This window comes from Pygoscelis adeliae, unplaced genomic scaffold, assembly GCF_000699105.1.
Source record: "Pygoscelis adeliae isolate BGI_AS28 unplaced genomic scaffold, ASM69910v1 Scaffold402, whole genome shotgun sequence".
Taxonomy (NCBI): Eukaryota; Metazoa; Chordata; class Aves; order Sphenisciformes; family Spheniscidae; genus Pygoscelis; species Pygoscelis adeliae.
Genome location: NW_008824411.1, coordinates 6,885,594 through 6,895,829, shown reverse-complemented (window position 1 = coordinate 6,895,829; position 10,236 = coordinate 6,885,594).

The window sequence follows — 10,236 nt, the reverse complement described above, 5'->3', positions numbered from 1 at the left end:
GCTCCTGTTTGCCAGCTGTGGCTGGGTGGCGTGCAGTGGAGTGGGCACGGGGAGCGAGTGCCACGTGTGCCTCTTCTCTGCTGCACAAGAGACATCTGCTCCCCTGGGGCAGCTTTGTCTTTGGAGATGCGGTGTTCCTGGTATGCAGCCAGATGTTTGTGTGCAGCCACTCTTGTGCTGGGTTGCAATGAGGGAAGAGAAGTGAAGGCTTTTTCTTACTCATCGGTGTTAGCGTCAGCAGGTCTGATCCCTTCCAAGCCTCCATCCCTGTTGCCTTTTGCCAGTAAAAAACCCACAAGTGCAATGTGCTTTCCCCTTAAGATGGAATAAGAATAGGAGGGGGGAAATGCTCTTTTCCCTATTTTTTCATGGGGAAACTGAGGCAGAGAGCAGAAAAAGGTCTACCACGTGCTGCTCAAGCATGTGCAGGGCAGTGGCTCTGTGGGAGGCTTAACTTCATGGTGAAGGGTTCATGTACCAGCCCACCTTGTTCTTGTGTTAGGGGACTTAAGCCCAAGGCAGACACTAAAACCCATTTTCCAGCGTCCCAGTCTGATGCCCTGCCCTGCATCCCACTATTCGCACATTAGGGTTGGTGATGGTATTTGCTGTGCTTCAGCAAGGCTTGGCCTACTGCTGCTTCGTGGAGTGGTTGAATCACCAGTGTCTTTGCTGTGTACGCGTGGCAGCATCGTTTGGACTATGGCTGAGAGAGAGCTCAAAAGAAAAGCTCCTTGTTAAAATAAGCAAACTGGGAACCTCCTGTGGCTTCTCTAGGCTGAGCAGCTGCTTCCTTAGCTGATGGTAAGGACAGGTGGAGCTACCCGGGGAACATCCCAGAAAAGCCTCAAGCTGAGTTTGCAGCAGAGAGGACCCAAACCTGCCTTGCATGGCTTAAAAACACGCGTGCATGGATATTTGTTGAGTTTAGCTTGTGCAATTTGGGGAATGCAAGTTGTGCCCTCATTTTGGAATGATATCTACAGCAAGGATGCATGGAAAAGCCTGATTCCCAGAGGTCAGGAAGGGAGCACGGGAGATGGGGAGAATGGAGGGAAAGCAGCTGGGTCGTGGTACAGTTTGGAGGTGACAGTGTGGAGGTGGGATGCTGTAATTCAGTGTTGAAGTACCTGGGGCTCAGAGGTGATGGGTCGCAGGTTCCAGTGTCCTGTGGGAAGTGATCCATTCTGCCCATGGTACAGGACAGAGCTCCTAAAGGATAGGGTTGTTAAAAGCAATCTCCTGTCTTGTAGCATCTTAGAGTTAATGGCTTCGATGCTGGGAGCTTGCTAGGTCTTCCTTGCATGGTATGATCCGCAATGAGATCCCCATAGCCCATCTGGGAGCCTGTGGTCCATGGAGTGGCAGGGCAGGAGAGCTTTCTGTTGCTTGCTCAGATCCGTACCTGCAACGCAGATCGTGTGGACCCTGTTGGGCTGGAGCATAATGTTACTGCAGCTCTGGCTTCATATGGTTTTATTGGAAGAAGTAAGAGAACAGAAGAAACTGTGAAAACGCACAGAGTGTTGCTAACAGAGCTCAGGGGCTCTTTACGACTTGGCAGTCTCTGTCTGGTTATGTGCACACTCTGCATCCCAGATTACAAATGAAGCTGACTTTTTTAATCCTTTTTTTTTTTTTTTTCCTTGGTGCTGAATGAGACAAAGGGCCCCCTTGGCATGTGCCGGGCTGCCAGCTCCATCTCTGCTTCCCAGCATATTCCCCAGTGCGTCGCACCATCTGGGTTTAATTGGCTGCAGTGATGGAAAGGGCAGGAGCATGCATGGGGCGGCACTGCCGCTTGCTCCTCGGTGCCAGCGAGGCTGCCTGGGAAATGCCCCCGGGCTGGGGCTGCTTTGGCAGCAGCTGGCCCTGGCTGGACTAGCATCTGTCACTCCCTGCCCCCCGCGAAAGGGACAAGCCCCAGGATGGTTCTGAGTTGCCGTCACAGATGCCAGTAGCTCTGTGGCACAGTTTTGGGAGAGGTGTTGGATGTAGTGGGTGTTGCTGCTGTGCTGTAAGCAGCAGCGCTGCTCTGTGCAGCAGCTCCTGCCCATCCAAGTGGGCTCTGTGGGGGGCTGCTCGGTGCCGTCTTGCCCCAACGTGGGGCTGGGCGTGAGGGGCTGGAAGAGGGCGCTGACTCTTGGCTGCAGCGTTGACGTTGGGAGGGAGGGACCTACGAAATGGCAGCCCTTGCTCCCCATAGGTGCTGCCAGAGAGGGAGAAGGTACTCCGGCATCCCCTCCTGGTCTTGGCTCTAGCACCAGTGTCTGTCACCCCTCCTCGTGCCTCCCTCCCTGACCTTGCCCTGGGAGGTAGATGACCTTCCTCATCCAGTACCTCTGCAGCGTCGGTCGCTGTTAGAGGCAGCTTAGCCACGTCCTTCGCTGCGGGCTCCTGTTCAGACGTCTGCTGCTGTGTGCCCAGGAGCTTGGGGGAGCTGGGTGGGAAGGTTGGGGCAGTGCAGGCAGCTGGCAGGAGCTGTGGGGCCTCTGCGGGTGAAAACCCTGAGGTGTGGGTGACAGGCAAAGCCAGGCTCCTACACCTGGGAGCATCCTTCATGGAGATACATGCATGTCTCCTATGCAAGTCCTCTGCAACCTAGGGCAAAACAATTAACCTCTCCGAGAGTCTAACGAGTGTGTCTCAGTTAAGATGACTCTCCCTGCTTATGTTTTACCCTGCAAGAGTAGCAATGCAGGTGGTGGAAAGGGCTGTGGATGTGCTAAACCTGGGGACAGTGAAATATGGCTTTTATGATGGTAACTTGGCCTTGAGCAGCAGAGGAGCATCTCTCCCAGAGGTATCTGCCCTGGACCTCCCTGCCCTCTCCCCCCTTCCCTTCAGTGCAGACCAAGGTTTTGATGCATGGGGAGGAGATTGCTTTCTGACCCTGGATGAACTCGAGTTCTGCTGAATGTCCTGGCAACAGCATGGAAATAGCAGCATCTTTCCCTGAACTGCCTCAAAGTCTGGGTTTCTGGCACACCCTGGAGGAAGAATTCCCTTTTTAAGTTAATTCAGGTGACTTTGCAAAGCCTTCCAAGGGCTGCCGGGAGGGTAGGCACTTACAGTTGGCCCCAGCTTTCCTGCACGGCTGAGGCCACTCTTCCAGGGAGCTGGGCTTGTTAGGAGCTGGTTGCTGAATGTGGAGGACGAGGCGTTTCCTGGTGGATGCCTCTGCTTGGGAGCTGTTGCTTCGCGTTTTGTCACTGCATCCTGGCACGCCTCGTTTCTGCTTCCCTCGCTGGAGTCTCAGCTGCAGCTGTGGGTGTCAGAAAGCTTCATTAGCACATCTTGGGGCTGTGTTGAAGCCATGTACCGTGCTGGGACTGGTTGTGCTTCCCAGGAACCAGCCTTCGGAGAGAGCTTCCCCCTTGGCCTGGGGCTGGCCAGGGCTCAGAAGCAAAGAATTGCTGGGAGGTGGTGAGGTGGGAAGGACCTCTGGAGGTCAGCTGGTCCATTGCCCTGCTCAAGCAGGGTTACCTAGAGCAGGCTGCCCAGGACTGTGTCCAGGCAGGTTTTTTAGTATCTCCAAGGATGGAGACTCTACAACCTCTCTGGGCAACCTGTCCCAAATACTTAGTCCCACACACAGTCAAAAGGTTTATTCCTTTGTATAAATGGAGTTTCTTTTATTGCAGTTTGTGCCCATTGCCTCCTGTCCAGTCACTGGGTGCCGCAGAGAAGAGCCTGGCTCTGCCTTTACTCCCCACCGTCCGGTATTCATACGCATTCATAAGATCTGCTCTGAGCCTTTTCCAACCAGGCTGAGCAGCCCCAGCTCTTCCAGCCTCTCTTTGTAGGACAGATGCTCCACTCCTTTAGTCACCTTTGCTGGAGTTGCTCCAGTAAGTCCATTGTCTCTCCTGTCCTGGGGGGCACGCCGCACCAGTGCCAAGTAGAGGGGAAGGCTGCCCTCCCTCAACCTGCTGGCAACGCTTTGCCTAATGCAGCCCAGGAGACTGTTGGCGCCTTTGCTGTAAGAGCACACTGCTGGCTCATGGTCAGCTTGGTGTCCACCAGATCCCTCAGGGCTTTCCCTGCCAAGCTGCTTCCCAGCCAGCACGTACTGGATTGTTCTTCCCCAAGTGCAGGACGTGGTATTTCCCATGAAGCTGAACTTCATACTGTTCCTCTGTCTGTTTCTCCAGGCTGCTGAAGTCCCTCTGGATGGCAGCACAGCCCTCTGCTTTACCAGTCCCAGTTTTATATCATCTCCCTGCACTGCGAGCATGATTCAGTGCAGCATCCATGCAATGAAACTTCTGGTATTTAATACTTGTTTGCACCTTTGTCCTTTCCCTCCCCTGGAATAATCCAACCTGTTCTTCTCTGCCAGGCAGCCCCTAGCTGTCCCTATGTGATTCTGTTGGGGGGGTGGGGGGGCCTGTCTGCTGGCCAGGAAATATTTGTGGAAGAGGTGCTTTCCAGCCTCTCAAGTGTATATGGTTCACATTATTTTCTATTCGCATTTTCTATTCACATTTTCTAAGGTGTGGTACACCCCACCCCCTCATACTATTTGTATTTAAGAGATGACAGGGTAATAAGATAATTCAGGGTGGAAGGGGCCTCAAGAGGTATCTAGTCCAATCAGACTATAACTTATTTTTCATTTAACTCAACGTTTTACATTTTAAAACATAGATGATGTCTCGTTGCGCACTCCCAGAATGGCATTTTCTTCATTTCAGACCACACAGTCTTCAAACTTGAGAAAGGTTTTTGAAAGTTTGGTGAAAACCCAGCTGTAAAGATTAGTGCACAACCTGTCCCCAGAGAGACTTGATCCTTGCAGACTTATCTGTACTATGGAAATGGTACTTCCACCTAACTGCACAAACAGATGCCAGCGACAGTGAAATTTCTACTCTGTGTGTATGTGTGGGACACGGTCTCAGTTCAGCTGCCTCTGAAGGCTTATAGGCTTTTCTGCACTTGCCAGTTGGTCCTTCCTCGTTCAAAAGGTGTTTGCTGTGTTTGTGCATGACAAACATTAATCCCTGGCTTGGACCGCTTGTGCTACGTGAGAGCTGAAAAAAAATCCATGTGAAAAGTTAGGAAGGTCCCTGAAATTGTACTAAAGCAGCTTTCAGATGTGGCTCTTGGTTTCCCAAGGTGGCTTTGAAACATCAAGAGATGTTTCTTAGAAAAGCAGAGAGGAGAGATGTGTTTCTTGTCTCCGCTTACCTTTTGCATGCTCGATGGGAAAGTCTGCTCCGATCCTTCGGCGGAGGGTTATGGGTGCGTGGGTCACCCAAAACACGTTGCTGTTTCTGTTGCTTGGCTGGTTTCAGGCTGACGCTATGCATGCCAGCAAGGCTCTCGCTCTTTAAGTGAGAAAAACATGCTGGTGCTTATCCCCAGCTGTGGGGCACCACACGGTGCCGAAGGAGATCAGCATGGCATCGTCCTTCCCAAAACACACCTGAAAGAGCCGGTGTTGTCTCCTCTTTCATGGATGATGCTAATCAGCTCTGTGAGGGTTACTTGATGGGAAGCAGATTTCCTGTGAGCTTGGGGCACACCACTGCGGTGGATGATGCCAGAAAACATGCGTCGTCTTCGTGAGCTCTGATAGGAACCACGAGTCCTTTTTTGTCATCAGAGGAATTCCACAGGGGTCATTTTTTCCCCACTCTAGCTCATGAGATGATAAAACAGTAGCTAACATGCTGTAACTCTCTTCTCTGTGCATTTGCTCGGGTGGAAATAAGCCTAAAAATTCTTCAATGAACTTTTTCCCATTGAGGAATTGCACTCAGCCGTGCTTTCCTGGGGATGGGCGAGGGTGTTTGCCTTTGCAGAGGCTGTCGAGCTGATGACTGCCTGTCACTGCAGCAAGGGGGACGGTTTTTTCGCACCTCCCAGCACTGAGTAGCTTTTGGAGAGAGGTTTTGCTCTTTGGCCTTTTCTCTTTCACAGGTTTGGAAGATGGAAGCAGCATCTCCTTCCTGGCTGCGTGCCAGGGCTGGGTCTTCTCTGGCTGTCTTGAGCATCAGCTGCTCAGCGTAAGTTCAGACTTGCCGGAAAATTTTTTCAACAGCTCCATCTTCTCCTGGCTCTTGTCCTGACAATGTAATTTTATTGAAGGCACCCTGTTTGCTAGCAGGTTGCTTCTGAGAAAGCTGAGCCTGTGAGTTTGGCTTCATGAGATTGGTGATGGAGATGGTGGGTTTCTGGTCCAGCTTTCTTTTGATTGCCAGGGATATTTGCAGCCCAAAGGCAGGAGGCTCCTCCGTCATCCTGCTTGCTGGTACCGTGGTTGCTGTGTTTGTCTGACTTGAGCCTTGCAGGGCAGGCAGAGGATCAGAGAAAGCACAGATGATCCCTGGGCATGGACCTGCCTTTTGTGGGGACGAAGAGGAGATCTAAGGAGGAGAAAATCTTCTGCTGGCTTTGGCAGGAGCTATCGCTGCTGTGCCAGAGGGGTCACGAGGATGCTGATGGGGAAAGTGAGGGATTTCTTCTGCTTCAGGTAGTGCAGAGGTTGAAAAAATGCCTTTAAAAAAATCCCTCTCCAATCCTTTGGCAGGCTAGAAATAAGCTTTCTCCTGTTGACTGTCTATGGCTGGCCCTGGGGATGTCTTTTTTTTGAGCTTGATCTCCTCATTCCCACGCATGCATAAAGCTTGGTGGCTTGTTGTTTCGGCGTTCGGCTGTGGCAGGATCTGCCCCCTCGAGCCCTGTGCTTGCAGGGCTTTGGTGGCAAGAAGGGAAATATCCCCCCGGGTCTGTGCTCCTTCCCTCCCTCCTCTCCTTGGTCTCCTCTTATCCATGCTGCCCAGTCCCAATCCTTTTGTCAGGGTCATTCTCAAAGATCCCTATTTTTTTTCCCATTGGATCCTCTCAAGTCAGCCTCTCTGGAAGTGCAATGCTCAAAACTGGACCCATCAGAGACAGGGGAGGATGGAGAGGTTATATCTCACCTGCTGCCAGCTTGGTTACTGTGGGGCTGGGATGCTTGGCCAAGGGGAGAGATTGTGCAGAGGGATTTGGGGGCTAGATGCAGGGATGGAAATTCGCTTTAATCTGATGGAAAAAGCAGGGGCAGGCGGATAGCTGTTCTCTGGGAGGTGGGATTGCTGCGTGCCTGCCCAGAGCAGCCGGGATGCGGCTGCGAATGCTAATTAGAGCCTGACTCGAAAGGCTAAATAAAGCAGCAGGGCACTCCAGGCAATTTATTAACGAGTGATTATTTCAGGCCTCCTCAGCTGAGCTGCGAAGCCTCCCAGCCTAAGGCAGAGAGAGGTAGCCCAAGGAGCACTGTGGTCGTCAGAAACACTCAGCGTGGGGTGTTTCAGTAGGAAATAAGAGAGCGGGCAGCAGCAGGCCAGGGGATGCTTCCCTCCTGCATGGCATTGCTGCGGCCAGCACCAGGGCAAAGCGATGCTGCCTCTTGGCTGCAATGTTTTGGGGGGACCGGGTCTTGCCCACCTCTACCTGAGCTGTCAACAAACCCCTTGTGCTTGTTTGGTGGCATACACAGCTGCAAAGGTGGCCCTAGGCTTTGCTTTGGGCTTTTTGGAGAGCACAAAGACCTGTGCAGCCCATGGGGAGGTGGGTGAGTGCAGACACCAAACTTCATGGTGGATGCCTACAGCCCTATTGTGTCCCCATAAATGCACAGGACCAGAGGTTTCTTGGCTGTCCTCTAAACCTCTCCCAGCTCTTTCAGCCTGCGATCATTTGGTTGCTGAATCCCCCTTTGATTCAAGACACAGCATCCTTCTATTTTATTGGTAGCTCTGACGTATGGGCTGCTCCAGTCCCACAGCAACGCAGTGTGGGGGAACATCCAACTTCAAGGCTCAGTGGTGCATTTGGGCACTTTTGGTGGCTTCAAGAGGTACGTGAGGAGTTTAGCTTGATACCAGGGCACTGTGGGCAGTAGTGAGCCCCAGGGCTCGGGCCACCCGAGCAGGACCTGGTGCTGGGCTGCAGCGCTGGCATCTTGTCACGCCCGGCCTGCACCGAATAGCACTTAGGGAGTGCACAAGAAGCAGATTATACACAGCGCCTGATCCCTGTTCTGACATCCCGCCTGACTTGCAGAGACACCTTTAGCATGTCTCTCCTTTGCTGACACAGATGGATGTCACAACAGATCAGCCACTGGGAAGCATCTGCATGCGCGCAGTGAGGGGAGGAGGAAAAAGGATGGAGGCTCACTGGGTTTTCTCCAGGCTCTGCCCGGAGCTCCCTGAAAAAATGTGGCTAATGCATGTGATCAGCTCTGGCATCTCACCCCTAGAGAAGCTGGGGACTGGTGGGCCCTGCTGAGATGTGGTGGGACGTTGTGGGTTTGGGAACCTTGAGTGGGACCTGCTGGGAACTACGCTCATGTTTGTGTGGCATTTTGCTTCAGGTTTGCGTTGCATTTTGTTTGGCAGCAGAACTGGCAGGCATTTTAAAAAAAAAAAAAAAAATGGGCCCAAAGATGCTCTGGGCTGCATTCTTTTAGGCAAACGCAGAGAGGTTAGGAAAAGGGATCTCTGTGGTGGGAATGCAAGGTATGCTGCATCTTGTGTCTTGGGAAGGGGCTGCAGGGGGGAAGGCTGGGTGAGAGCTGCTATGGCACTGCTCCTTCTGCACCTCCATCACCTGTGCTCCTGCTTGCGAGAGCTTGTTGGAGGGGAGATACAGCAACCAAAATCCACATTTCCAGAGGGTTATTCCTCGATCCCAGGAAAGAGAGCTTTACAAGATTGTTATCCCATTGATTTTAAAGATGCCAAGACTGGATGTTGGACTCGTGTCTTGGTAATTAAAACCAGCAGTGTTTGTGAATACGGGTATGTTTTATGGCAGCATGCAGCAAATTACACTTTCAGTTTAAAGCAGTTTCAAGTTTTTCTGCCACCGCTGTTGTGTGACACCTGGTATGGCTGCTTCAGCCGAATGACCGGGAGGCGTTTGGTGTAGTAGCAGTTGCTTAAATTCGGATGCATAGTTTATAGCCCGGTATGAAATTTGCTGGCTTTCGCTAGTCTTCCAGCTGTCTAATTTCTCGGTGAATAAATTACGGTGCTGACCCTGAGAAGTCAGCCCTTCAGGTCTGTGTTGGGGATGTGTCCAGGCAGTTTTGCAAGAAGATGATGCTCCGCTCTGTCTTTTGTGCTGAGGAAGGCACGTTCCGGTGAGGCAGGCAGCTTGGAGCGAGCAGGCGTGGGGAGCACTCACTTGGGCAAGGCTGCTACCAAAAAAAGTGAGCAGACAGCAGAAAGGAAACACTTGCCCTGGCTTTAGTGAGAGTTGCCTTACTGCAAGGCAGTGCAGACTTTCTGCAGTGTAGCCGAGGCTGTTGTGCCTGGCCTGGGGCTTTGTTCGCAGGAGAGATACCAACAGGGCTATCGTGGCCCATACCGCAGCTGCTAAGATCTGCACAGGTGAACATCAGGCAGAGACTGGTGTGGTACCCTCCTCTGGAGATGCCATCCTGGAGCTGCTTGGACCTTCTCCACCCGCATGCTGGGTGTCCATGGGTGAGCTGCACCAGCCCGCGGATTCTGCCTCCCTGCTGCAGAGGTGTTTGGCTTGGCAGGGATTCCCCTTTGTAAATGGGGAAAACGTCTCTTCCTAATCCAGCAGGTAATGAATTTGTTCCTGGAAAAAAACCCTTCCATTCCTGCATGGTTATAAACATGCTTCTGAGTCACAGCTACCCAGCCCCAATTTGAAATTTGGCCAGAGCACCGTAAATGATTCTCATTTGATCCTATTTTTTTTTTTCCTCTCAGCATAGCTAAAGCCTTATTTAAAAAATAAAATCAAATCAGGATGCCAAAAGCCACTTTCTAAGATGAGTGCAGCCCATCAGAGCTCCTGGGAACATCAGTCACCAAAGCAGAGCCTGTCCCCCCCTCTTCAGACGCTGCCTGGGCTGTGTTAGGGATCTGTCCCCTACAGCGTGATGCTGTCCCTGAGATGAGGAGCAGCCTCTGGCTTTCTGAGCAACCCGGGGCTCTGCAGAGGATGCTTTTAACGATATTGCCAGTACCCAGAAATGCATAGGTGGGAGATTTTGGGTTGCCTGGGGTGAGCCAGAGGCTGCTCCAGTGACAGGAGAGCCGTGGGAAGGGATGCAATAGCTGCGCGGGGGACTTTGTGCATCTGCTTCAAAGCACCCCGCGGGAAGGGCGGGCAAAGGGAGGGCTCGGCTCGGCTAACCCCGACTGCAGCCGGGGGGAGAAAAGCCGAGCCCCTCCGCCTGCTGCCGGGGGGCTGGGGTGA